The sequence below is a fragment of the Thalassophryne amazonica genome, chromosome 16 (genome assembly GCF_902500255.1).
Source record: "Thalassophryne amazonica chromosome 16, fThaAma1.1, whole genome shotgun sequence".
NCBI classification, from domain to species: Eukaryota; Metazoa; Chordata; class Actinopteri; order Batrachoidiformes; family Batrachoididae; genus Thalassophryne; species Thalassophryne amazonica.
The window spans coordinates 40,516,956-40,527,721 of NC_047118.1; positions in this window are offsets into that span (position 1 = coordinate 40,516,956).

Here is a 10,766-nt window from a genome sequence, read left to right on the forward strand (position 1 = left end):
TGTTGCAGAAAGAACAAAGTGGCACATTTTCAGCTGAACATCACTGTACTGTGTGTGTACATAAACACAAGACCACTGTAGTTGTAGTTACCCCTATAATCAGTTTGAAATGTTGAGCTTGTACCATTTTTGGGTGACTGGTTGAAAAATGTTGCATCATTACTGTCTGGAGTGTATTCCTGGAAAGCATCCAGCAAATACAACCTTCAAGGGACAATAAACTTGTCAAAACCAATGATCGCAAAGCTGTGCACAAGACAGCATCTAAGAATCAGAACATGCATCACACATTTGGATTTCACACCGTCGCTCTGTTGCTCAGTAGAGTGGGTGTTCTGTGGGGAGGCTGGCATGTCAGAGCCACTGACCTGGATGAAACAAAATCATGATGATCAGAAAGACGAGCCCCAGGGAGTACCTCAGGCGGCACACGGCACACAGACAGAGAAAGCTAAACCCCCACATGAGGCTGAAGCATTAACACACAGAAGAGGCATCACACAACAAGCAATCCCACTAATGGATAAATAGTTCATGTCTGAAGGACATCACGGAGGATTTCAGCACAGCAACAGGAGAACTAAATCAATACAGGCACAGCTCTGTGACACCTGACTAAGTACAAAAAAAGAAACAAAAGGCTGACACACTGACATAGTAACAGGCAGCTTTTCCTGTGCAGCCTGCAAGAACATGGTCATGGAGTGGAATTCCCTGAATCCAAACAGAACCAACATCCTGTGCAGCATCCCGATCGACATCACAACATATATTTTCATGCTCCTGAATCAAAATATGTGGTGAAGGTTTTTGTGTCGATACATTATTAAGTCGTTCCCCCCCCCCCCCCCCCCGCCCCCCCAATCCCACACACACACACACACACACACACACACACCCCTAGGCTTTGGCAAGCACTGTGTGAAATACAGTGAGTGGGTAGACAGACAATGTTATCCCCACCAGTTTACTCACAAGATAACTCACATCTCCAAATTAAAAACAGATATGAAGATAAACTGATTACATTTTGGTGACGTTTTATGCGCCACCACATCAGATCAAGAAACAACTTTGTTTTGCTTATTGTCAAAAATGGCCTAAGTCACATGACTTAGGCCATTATTTTAGATAGATGACATTATGTTATCTCCAGGAGCAGGGATGGTGACCCCTGACCTAAAGGAATTTGAGCAATAATAATAATATCCCCAAAGTGATTCTTAGGTTGACTTTGAGTTCTATTTCACTGCAGACAGGATAAATCCAAGATAGTGCATGTTTTGCATAGTATTGTAGTATCACAGTGCATAGTATCATTAAACAATTCAAGGGCTCTGATGGAATGTCAGTGTGTCATGGGCCAGGTTGAAAGCCTAAACTGAACACTCATGATCACTAATCCCTCAGCTGGCGCTACATCAAGAACTGTCATTCATCAATAGCTGATATAACCACACGGGCAAGAGATTACTTTAAGAATCCTTTATCACGCACTATAATATGGAATTACATACACAAATGCCACTTAAATCTTTATTGTGCACAAAGAAGCCTTGTTAACCTTGTGCAGGTGCAGCGTTGAGTTATCTAGGCTGTGAGGCATTAAAGATGTATTGTGGACCACTTTCACTGCTCCGTGTGTGAGTGAGTGATGAATCAAAAATGGCTGAACAGACTTTCTTCAAACTTGGTGAGAATATTACTTAGGTAGATATCTGTAGAGAATTAAATTTTGGAGTAGATGGCCAAGGTTTATATATATATATATATATATATATATATATATATATATATATATATATATATATATATATATATATATATATATATATATATATAAAACCCTGGCAATAATTATGGAATCACCGGCCTCAGAGGATGTTCATTCAGTTGTTTAATTTTGTAGAAAAAAGCAGATCACAGACATGACACAAAACTAAAGTCATTTCAAATGGCAACTTTCTGGCTTTAAGAAACACTATACCTACCTGCACCTCATCAGGATTCCATGGAAGCGGACTGGTCCATGCTCCGTGGCACCATCACCAAGGCATGTATATATATATATTACTCATAAACAGTGATTACTTGTGTAACATACTTTTTTGTATATCTCAACAACCAAGAAGCCTTGATAGATGATCTACAGTATATACTTTGATTCAGGAGTTGTTTGGAGAAAGGTCAAGGAAACACTTTTTTGAACATCTCGACATGGCCAAAAAACAAAACAAAAAACAAAACCCCCCACCTTTTTTGTGTATTTTATCAACCAAGAAATCTAGATGAATCAAACTTGGTGAGAATGTTACTTGGCCAGATATCTAGTACGGTGGCTTATTGTTCGCACTAATGACTCACTTTCTGTGCAACATTTGCATGTTTTCCACGTGTCTGTGTGGGTTTCTGCCCACAATCAAAAACATGCTTATTTAGGGTCTGCTCCCTTCTCTGCCCCTGACCAGGCTAGTGACTCTGAATCTGGAGTTGGTCCACGGGCGCCAGACTGTGGCTGTCCACTGCTCCTAGTGGTTAGGCTGTGTGTAACTGTAATTAGAATGGCTGAAATGCAGAGGACAAATTTTGTTGTATATGTATAAATTAGGTTAGATGGAACTTTAATGATCACTTCGGAAGACTCCCTCAGGGAAATTGAGCTTCCAGCAGCATTGTATAGCAGCACACAGGGTAAGAAGCACACAGAGTACCAAAAGTAAAAGTAAAAAAAAAAAAAAAATCAGTTTACAAATATAAATATAAATACACAAATATGAATACCAGACATACTGATCAGTACTGGTTTACTGGCTACTGCTGTTCCTCTCCTTCCCGTCCTCTGTCTTCCTGTTACTCCCCCTCCCCCTGAGTGAGGAGTTGTACAGTCTGATGGCCTGAGGGACAAAGGAGTTTTTCAGGAGTTTTTCATGTATGCATGTACAATGACAATAAAGGCATTTTATTCATCTAGAGATGATCAGATTTTGGAGTCATTTGGTCACAGGTCAAAGGTCAATGAAAACCCCCTTTTTTGTTGTATAGCTCAACAACCAGAAAGCCTTGATGGATCAATAGATTTTGGATGAAAAAAAAGCTGGAGACACTTCTGAGAGAAGATGAAGGTAGTCACTCAAAGTCAAGAAACTATGACAACACCTAGCTTGCTCTTGGGTTCACTGTCAGCAAAGATGAGGAAAGACCGTTGTGCTTTTTGTGTCTGGAAACTCTGGGCCTCTGCCGACTGACATCATGAAACCAAATAAATTAAGAACTGTTGTGCTGCCTTGGTCTGCTCTGCTCCCCGTCTCTTCCTGTTCCTCCAGGTGCTGTATCACAAAGCTGATTCATCACACCTGTCTACAATCACCTGCACCTGTACATAAACCCTGGTCCTTTCACTCCACAGATGCTAGAAACTCAGCTTTGCCTCTGTGGTACCTGGCCTCAGTTCATCTTCCTATGAACATTTTTGATTCCTTGTCCTCTGGATGTCTTTTAACTCCGTTTTTCTGTCTCCTCAGCATTCCTGCCTCCTGTCGGCTCCATCGCAGCCACCTGGTCCTGTCTCTGGTTCTGGTACTGCCATCATCCATCTGGTTCGGGAACAGCTACATCCACCTTTGGCTCAAACTTACGTCTCCCTGCTCCAGTGTCTGCTTCCTCTGCTTTGTACATTCAATCATTTCAATTGTTCACAAAAATACAGTTGTATGCAAAAGTTTGGGCACCCCTGATAATTTTCATGATTTTCCTTTATAAATCATTGGTTGTTTGGATCAGCAATTTCAGTTAAATATATCATATAGCAGACAAACACTGATATTTGAGAAGTAAAATGAAGTTTCTAGTATTTACAGAAAGTGTGCAACAATTCTTTAAACAAAATTAGGCAGGTGCATAAATTTTGGCACCCCAACAGAAAAAAATACATCAGTATTTAGTAGATCCTCCTTTTGCAGAAATAACAGCCTCTAAACACTTCCTATAGTTTCCAATGAGAGTCTGGATTCTGGTTGAAGGTATTTTGGACCATTCTTCGTTGCAAAACATCTCCAGTTCAGTCAGGTTTGTTGGTTTCTGAGCATGGACAGCCCACTTAAAATCACATCACAGATTTCCAATAATATTCAGGTCTGGGGACTGAGATGGCCATTCCATAACATTGTATTTGTTCCTCTGCATGAATGCCTTAGTAGATTTTGAGCAGTGTTTAGGGTCGTTGTCTTGTTGAAAGAGCCAGCCCCGGCACAACTTCAACTTTGTCACTGATATGGCCTTGCCTTGCAATATGGAGCGCCTTGGGGCAACTGTTTGTTGTGATCTGGCGCTATATAAGAAAAAAGTTGATTGATTGATTGATTGATTCATGAACATTGTTCTCAAGAATCTGCTGATACTGAGTGGAATCCATGTGACCCTCAACTTTAACACAATTCCCAGTACCTGCACTGGCCACACAGCCACACAGCATGATGAACCACCTCCAAATTTTACTGTAGGTAGCAAGCATTTTTCTTGGAATGCTGTGTTCTTTTTCAGCCATGCATACCACCCCTTGTGTCCAAATAACTCAATTTTAGTTTCATCAGTCCACAGCACCTTATTCCAAAATAAAGCTGGCTTGTCCAAATGTGCTTTAGCATACCTCAAGTGGCTCTGTTTGTGGTGTGTACGCAGAAACGGCTTCCTCTTCATTACAGCATCATACAACATCTCTTTGTGCAAAGTGCGCTGTATAGTTGAAAGATGCATAGATACACTATCTGCAGCAAGATCATGTTGTAGGTCTTTGGAGCAGGTCTGTGGGTTGACTATGACTGTTCTCACCCTCCTTCGCTTCAGGTATCTGAGGTTTTTCTTGGCCTGCCACTTCGGGCCTTAACTAGTACTGTGCCTGCAGTCTTCCATTTCCTCACTATGTTCCTCACAGTGGAAACTGACAGCTGAAATCTCTGAGATAGCTTTTTGTATCCTTCCCCTAAACCATGATGTTGAACAATCTTTGTTTTCAGGTCATTTGAGAGTTGTTTAGAGGCTCCCATGTTGCCACTCATTAGAAGAGATGCAAAGAGGAGAAACATTTGCAAATGGCCACCTTAAATACCCTTTCTCATGATTGGATTCACCTGTGTAAGGAGGTCAAGGGTCAATGAGCTTACCAAACCAGTTTTGTGTTTCAATAATATTCAAATCAATAAAATGACAAGGGTACCCAAATTTATGCACCTGTCTAATTTTGTTTAAATAATTATTATACACTTTCTGTAAATACTAGAAATTTCATTTCACTTCTCTAATATCAGTGTGTTCGTTTGCTATATGATATATTTAACTGAAATTTCTGATCCAGACAACCAATGATTTATAAAGAACAATCATGAAAATTATCAGGGGTGCCCAAACTTTTGTATACAACTGTAAATTACTTTATATTCTGGTTGGCTTTCTGCATTTGGGTCCTAACCTGGTTTTGTTGGTTCATCCCTAACAAAGAGCAGTACACACAGAGCCACCTTGGATCTACTGTGGCGACCTTGAGTGAAAATAAGGGAGCAGCTGAAGAGACAGTCATGAAACACATTCCAGATCAAAATAAAAGCATCCTGTCAACAGGAAAGTCACTTTGTACAAGCAACAGCAGTGAATACCAAAGTTCAAATAGACTCATTCAAAGTCACCTACAGAGTTACACAATGCACGGAACCACACACAATAGAGGAGCTAATTCTCCCCCCAGCCTTGGATATGGTGTCTGGTGTCTGGATCAGAATAGCGTCTCAAAACTAGAGGCTATCCCACTGTAATGTCACGATCGTTTGGCATTTCAAACCACTTGGAAGAGCAACTAATTGAAAAATGATAACACTTTGAGCTTTACAGGTTGATGAAGCTGCTGACAGTGATAAAGATTATATTCGCTGCTTACGTGCACTTTGTTGATGCCAAATAGCCATTCTGCAAATATGTGAAATGCAGGGTGACAGCTGAGGAACTGTTTCTTTACTGCCATCTGACAGAATACTGCACTACAGCTGTAGGCAAGCTGTAGCTGTATAGGAGCAGAAGTAGAACACGGGCTGAAATGGGAGAACTGTGTGAGCATTTGCACAGGTTCATAGTGAAGTCACCCCACTGTGAACTCGCCCCAGGTAAAGTCACCCCAGTCCAGGTGAAGTCACCCCACTCTAGTAACACAATATTTCAAATTTTGATATGTTCGTGTAATAAATTATTTATACACACCAGTGGCATAATACACTTATTCAAGTTGTGAGATGATGTTTTAAGGTAGGGGAATGTAATTGTCAGGTAAAAAGCCCATTGATGGGAGAAGCAGGGCGCACTGCCCAGTTCTATACATCACAATGGCAGGTCTCTAACTTTAAACTAGATATTCTTAATTATTTAAGAAAATAAGCATGGACAGCTGGAGTGGGGTGACTTCACTGCATTTATATAGTGCTTTTCCATCTGCATCAGAGGCTCAAAGCGCTTTACAATAATGCCTCACATTCACCCCGATGTCAGGGTGCTGCCATACAAGGTACTCACTACACACCAGGAGCAACTCTGGGATTAAGGACCTTGTCCAAGGGCCCTTAGTGATTTTCCAGGCAGGCTGGGGTTTGAACCAAGGATCCTCTGGTTTCAAACCCAACGCTTAACCACTAGACCATCACCTCCCCCACCTGCTACCATTTGCATGTATGATGCATGGGACTTGGTCAGTTGTGCTGCTATTAGGGGCATGCATCCTCAAAAAAAATATTTAAAAATGTCAAGCCTTTTTCTTGCCTTCTAGGGCAATACTTAGTCTCTAGTCCTTATTTTTAGTGCACAATTTTTATTTTAGACACTGGAAATCTTCTGAGGACAGTGACATCTGTCAAATGAGCTGAGCTGTGCACTGCACTAACTAATTCTGCTTGCAGCATCTTTCAGCAATAAACTTTTATTTATGCAAGATGTTAGACTTTTCCATATTCTGTCATACCTTTGGAGAGCGGCCTGTGTGTGTTGGCGGGGGGTTGCATGGTTTTTTACGGGACATTGGTAATTTTAGTAGGAGCTGCCATTACCATGTTTATTAAATTTATACCTGTTGGGGATTGCTGTAATACGTTTGGTCATAATTCTGGCACTGTTTACTTTATATTATTTTATTACCTAATTGTTAATATTACAGTGCATCTGGAAAGTATTCAGAGCACTGTTGGGGAAAGTGTAATGCACGGACCCACAATAGGGGGCGTAAATGAACGTTCAATAGATAAACCAATAAATACAATTTATTGCGGCAAATGTGCACAACAGGTCGAATACTGCTTTTAGATAGCCAATCACAAAATACAACTGGTGACGTATGGGCAGGCCCGATGGTAGGAAGGTTCCACCGCCAACGGAGACCTGCAGTATGCCGAAGCCGCCAAGTCCTGAGTCCCCAGGTGGCCTCTGCTTCCAGCTGTCAGATCCGGTACTGCTGGCAGGAACAAAAACAGGTTAATGGTGGGTGTGAGGACACCCAGTAAGCAGTCAGCAAAAGTCACAATTCCTTCCTGAGGGACTAATCCACCACTCCCAGAAACAGGAAGGCTGAGAACGTTCAGTACCAACAGTACATTTAAGGTTCAGGAAAGTGAGGAGCAGGAAACGCCAACTCCCTCCAACCTCCACAAAACCCAGCTCCAAGCTGCGAGCGTATGACTGAAAACTCAGTAGTAAATAATGTGCAAACGGCACAGAAATGGCTGAGAGGTTACCTGTGAGGTAAGCTGATATCTCGGCAGAGGTGTGGTGTCTCCTCCAGGCTTTTATGGTGCAGATGAATTGCTGACAGCTGTCAGTCCTGGCTCCTGGGTGGCAACTGCGCCCTCTGGTGCCTGAAACCCGACAACAGGCAGGGCGCCCTCTGGCATTGGCCAGCAGTACCTCCTCTTCGGGCGGCCCACACAACAGGACTCCCCCCTCAACGGGCGCCTCCTGGCGCCCGACCAGGCTTGTCGGGGTGTCGCTGGTAGAAATCGGCCAGGAAGGCCGGATCTAGGATGAAGCTCCTCTTCACCCAGCAGTGTTCTTCAGGTCCGTAACCCTCCCAGTCCACCAGATACTGGAGACCCCGACCCCTCCGGCGAACATCCAGGAGCCTGCGGACTGTTCACGCAGGCTCGCCGTCGATGATGCGGGCAGGAGGCGGCACTGGTCCGGGGGTGCAAAGGTCCAAGGTGTGATATGGTTTAATCCTGGAGACGTGAAAAACTGGATGGATCCGCAGTGAAGCTGAAACTGCCAGCTTCACTGCGGCTGGACTGATGACTTTGACGATCTTGTAAGGTCCAATATATCTGTCCATCAGTTTCTGTGACTCCGTATTGAGCGGAATGTCCCTGGTCGACAGCCAGACCTCCTGCCTGGGGTGGTATCCTGGGGCCGGGGCGCATCGGTGGTCTGCATGGTTCTTCGCCCTTGTCCGGGCCTTCAGCAGGGCAGAGCGGGCTGTTCACCACACCCGACGGCACCTCCTGAGGTGGGCCTGGACCGAGGGAACCCCGACCTCTCCCTCCACAACCGGCAACAATAGGGGCTGGTACCCCAAACACGCTTCGAACAGGGAGATGCCGGTTGCAGACGAGACTTGGCTGTTGTGAGTGTACTCGATCCAGGCCAGATGTTGACTCCAAGCCATCGGGTGCGCGGATGTCACACATCGTAAGGCCTGTTCTAACTCCTTGTTGGCCCGCTCTGCCTGACTGTTGGTCTGAGGGTGGTACCCGGACGAAAGGCTCACGGTGGCCCCCAGTTCCCTACAGAAACTCCTCCAGACTTGCGAGGAGAACTGGGGACCACGATCCGAGATGATGTTCATTGGGATACCATGCAGACGTACGACGTGGTGGACCAGGAGGTCTGCAGTCTCCTGGGCCGTCGGGACGGCCATGAAGTGGGCCGCCTTGGAGAACCGGTCCACTGTCGTCAGGATGGTTGTCATTCCCTGGGACGCAGGGAGACCTGTGACGAAGTTCAGGCCAATGTGGGGCGACGAGGCACTGGCAGCGGCTGGAGGAGTCCCTTCTCCGGTTGGTGGACAGCCTTGCCCCTGGCACAGGTGGTACAGGCCTGGACATACTCCCGGACGTCGGCTTCCATAGACACCCACCAGAACCGCTGCCGGACCACTGCCACGGTCCTTCGCACCCCTGGATGGCAGGTGAGCTTGAACCGTGACAGAAGTCTAATACTGCAGTCCTAGCGTCTGGTGGGACGTACATACGGTTTGATGGTCCACCGCCGGGGTCCGGGTGACGCGTCAGAGCCTCCCTGACGATGATAGTGGACTCCGGGATGAGTTTTTCAGGTGGATCCGACAGCTCCGTTTTGACTTCTTCTTCGTGCACCCGGGACAATGCATCTACCACTGGTTCTTGGTCCCGGGGTGATAGGTGATCCGGAAGTCAAAACGTCCAAAAAATAGAGACCAACGGGCTTGCCTGGGGTTCAGATGCTTAGTGGTCCGAATATACTCCAGGTTCCGATGGTCAGTGAAAACCGGAAATGGAACCACAGTTCCCTCCAACAAGTGTCTCCACTCCTCCAGAGCCTCTTTCACCGCCCGGAGCTCCCGATTGCCGACGTCATAATTCCGCTCTGCCGGGGTCAACCTGCGGGAGAAATAGGCACAGGGGTGGAGAACATTATTGGACTCCCCGCTCTGGGACAGCACGGCTCCTATCCTTGAGTCAGAGGCATCTACTTCCACAACAACCTGGCGGCTGGGATCGGGCTGCACCAGAACTGGCGCTTTAGAGAACCGGCGTTTCAACTCCCTAAACGCGGCTTCGCACCGATCCGACCAGGTGAATGGAACTTTTGGGGAGGTCAGGGTAATAAGGGGACCAACAACCTGACTGTAGCCCTAGATAAACCTCCGACAGAAATTAACGAAGCCGAGGAACTGTTGCAGCTTCCTACGGCTTGCCGGTTGGGGCCAATCTCTCACCACCGCTACCTTGGGCGGATCGGGTGCAACGGAGTTGGAGGAGATGATGAACCCCAGGAAGGACAAAGAAGTACGGTGGAACTCGCACTTCTTGCCTTTCACAAACAGCTGCTTCTCCAACAACTGCTGCAGGACCTGACGTACATGCTTCACATGAGTCTCAGGATCCGGGGAGAAGAGGAGGATATCGTCTAGGTATACGAAGACGAACCGGTGCAGGAAGTCCCGCAAGACGTTGTTTACCAATGCTTGGAACGTCGCGGAGAAGGAAGGGCCACTAGAGGGAGCCCCACTTCCTTAGCCCATCTGCTATCTAGCAGATTCCCTTCTGACCCCGTGTCGATCAGTGCTGGGGCTTGAAGGGTTAAATCCCCACAGAGGATCACAACTGGGATTCGTGCAGAATTTCGTGCATTACCCGTGTGTGTGTTATGGCCCACCCTTAGCCCAGTCTCTAAGGGTGAGCATTGGTGTTTAACCGCTTGGGGCATTGTTTCTGCAAATGCTCGTTAGAGCCGCAGAAAAAGCACTCTCCGCGGGCCAGCCTCCTCTGTCTGTTTTCTAATTTCATTTTGGCCCTGCTCGTGTCCATAGCTTCGTCAGCAGGGGGAGCTGTCGTCACACGGAGCACTCTGGCTCTGGAGTGTGGGGAAGACGGGGCTGCTTCGGACCGGGAAGGGAGAGGGGCGGTGCGTGCCCGCCCACGTCCTTCGTCTCGCTCCCGTCGACGTTCTTCTAACCGGTTGTCTAAACGTATAACCAAGTCAATAAG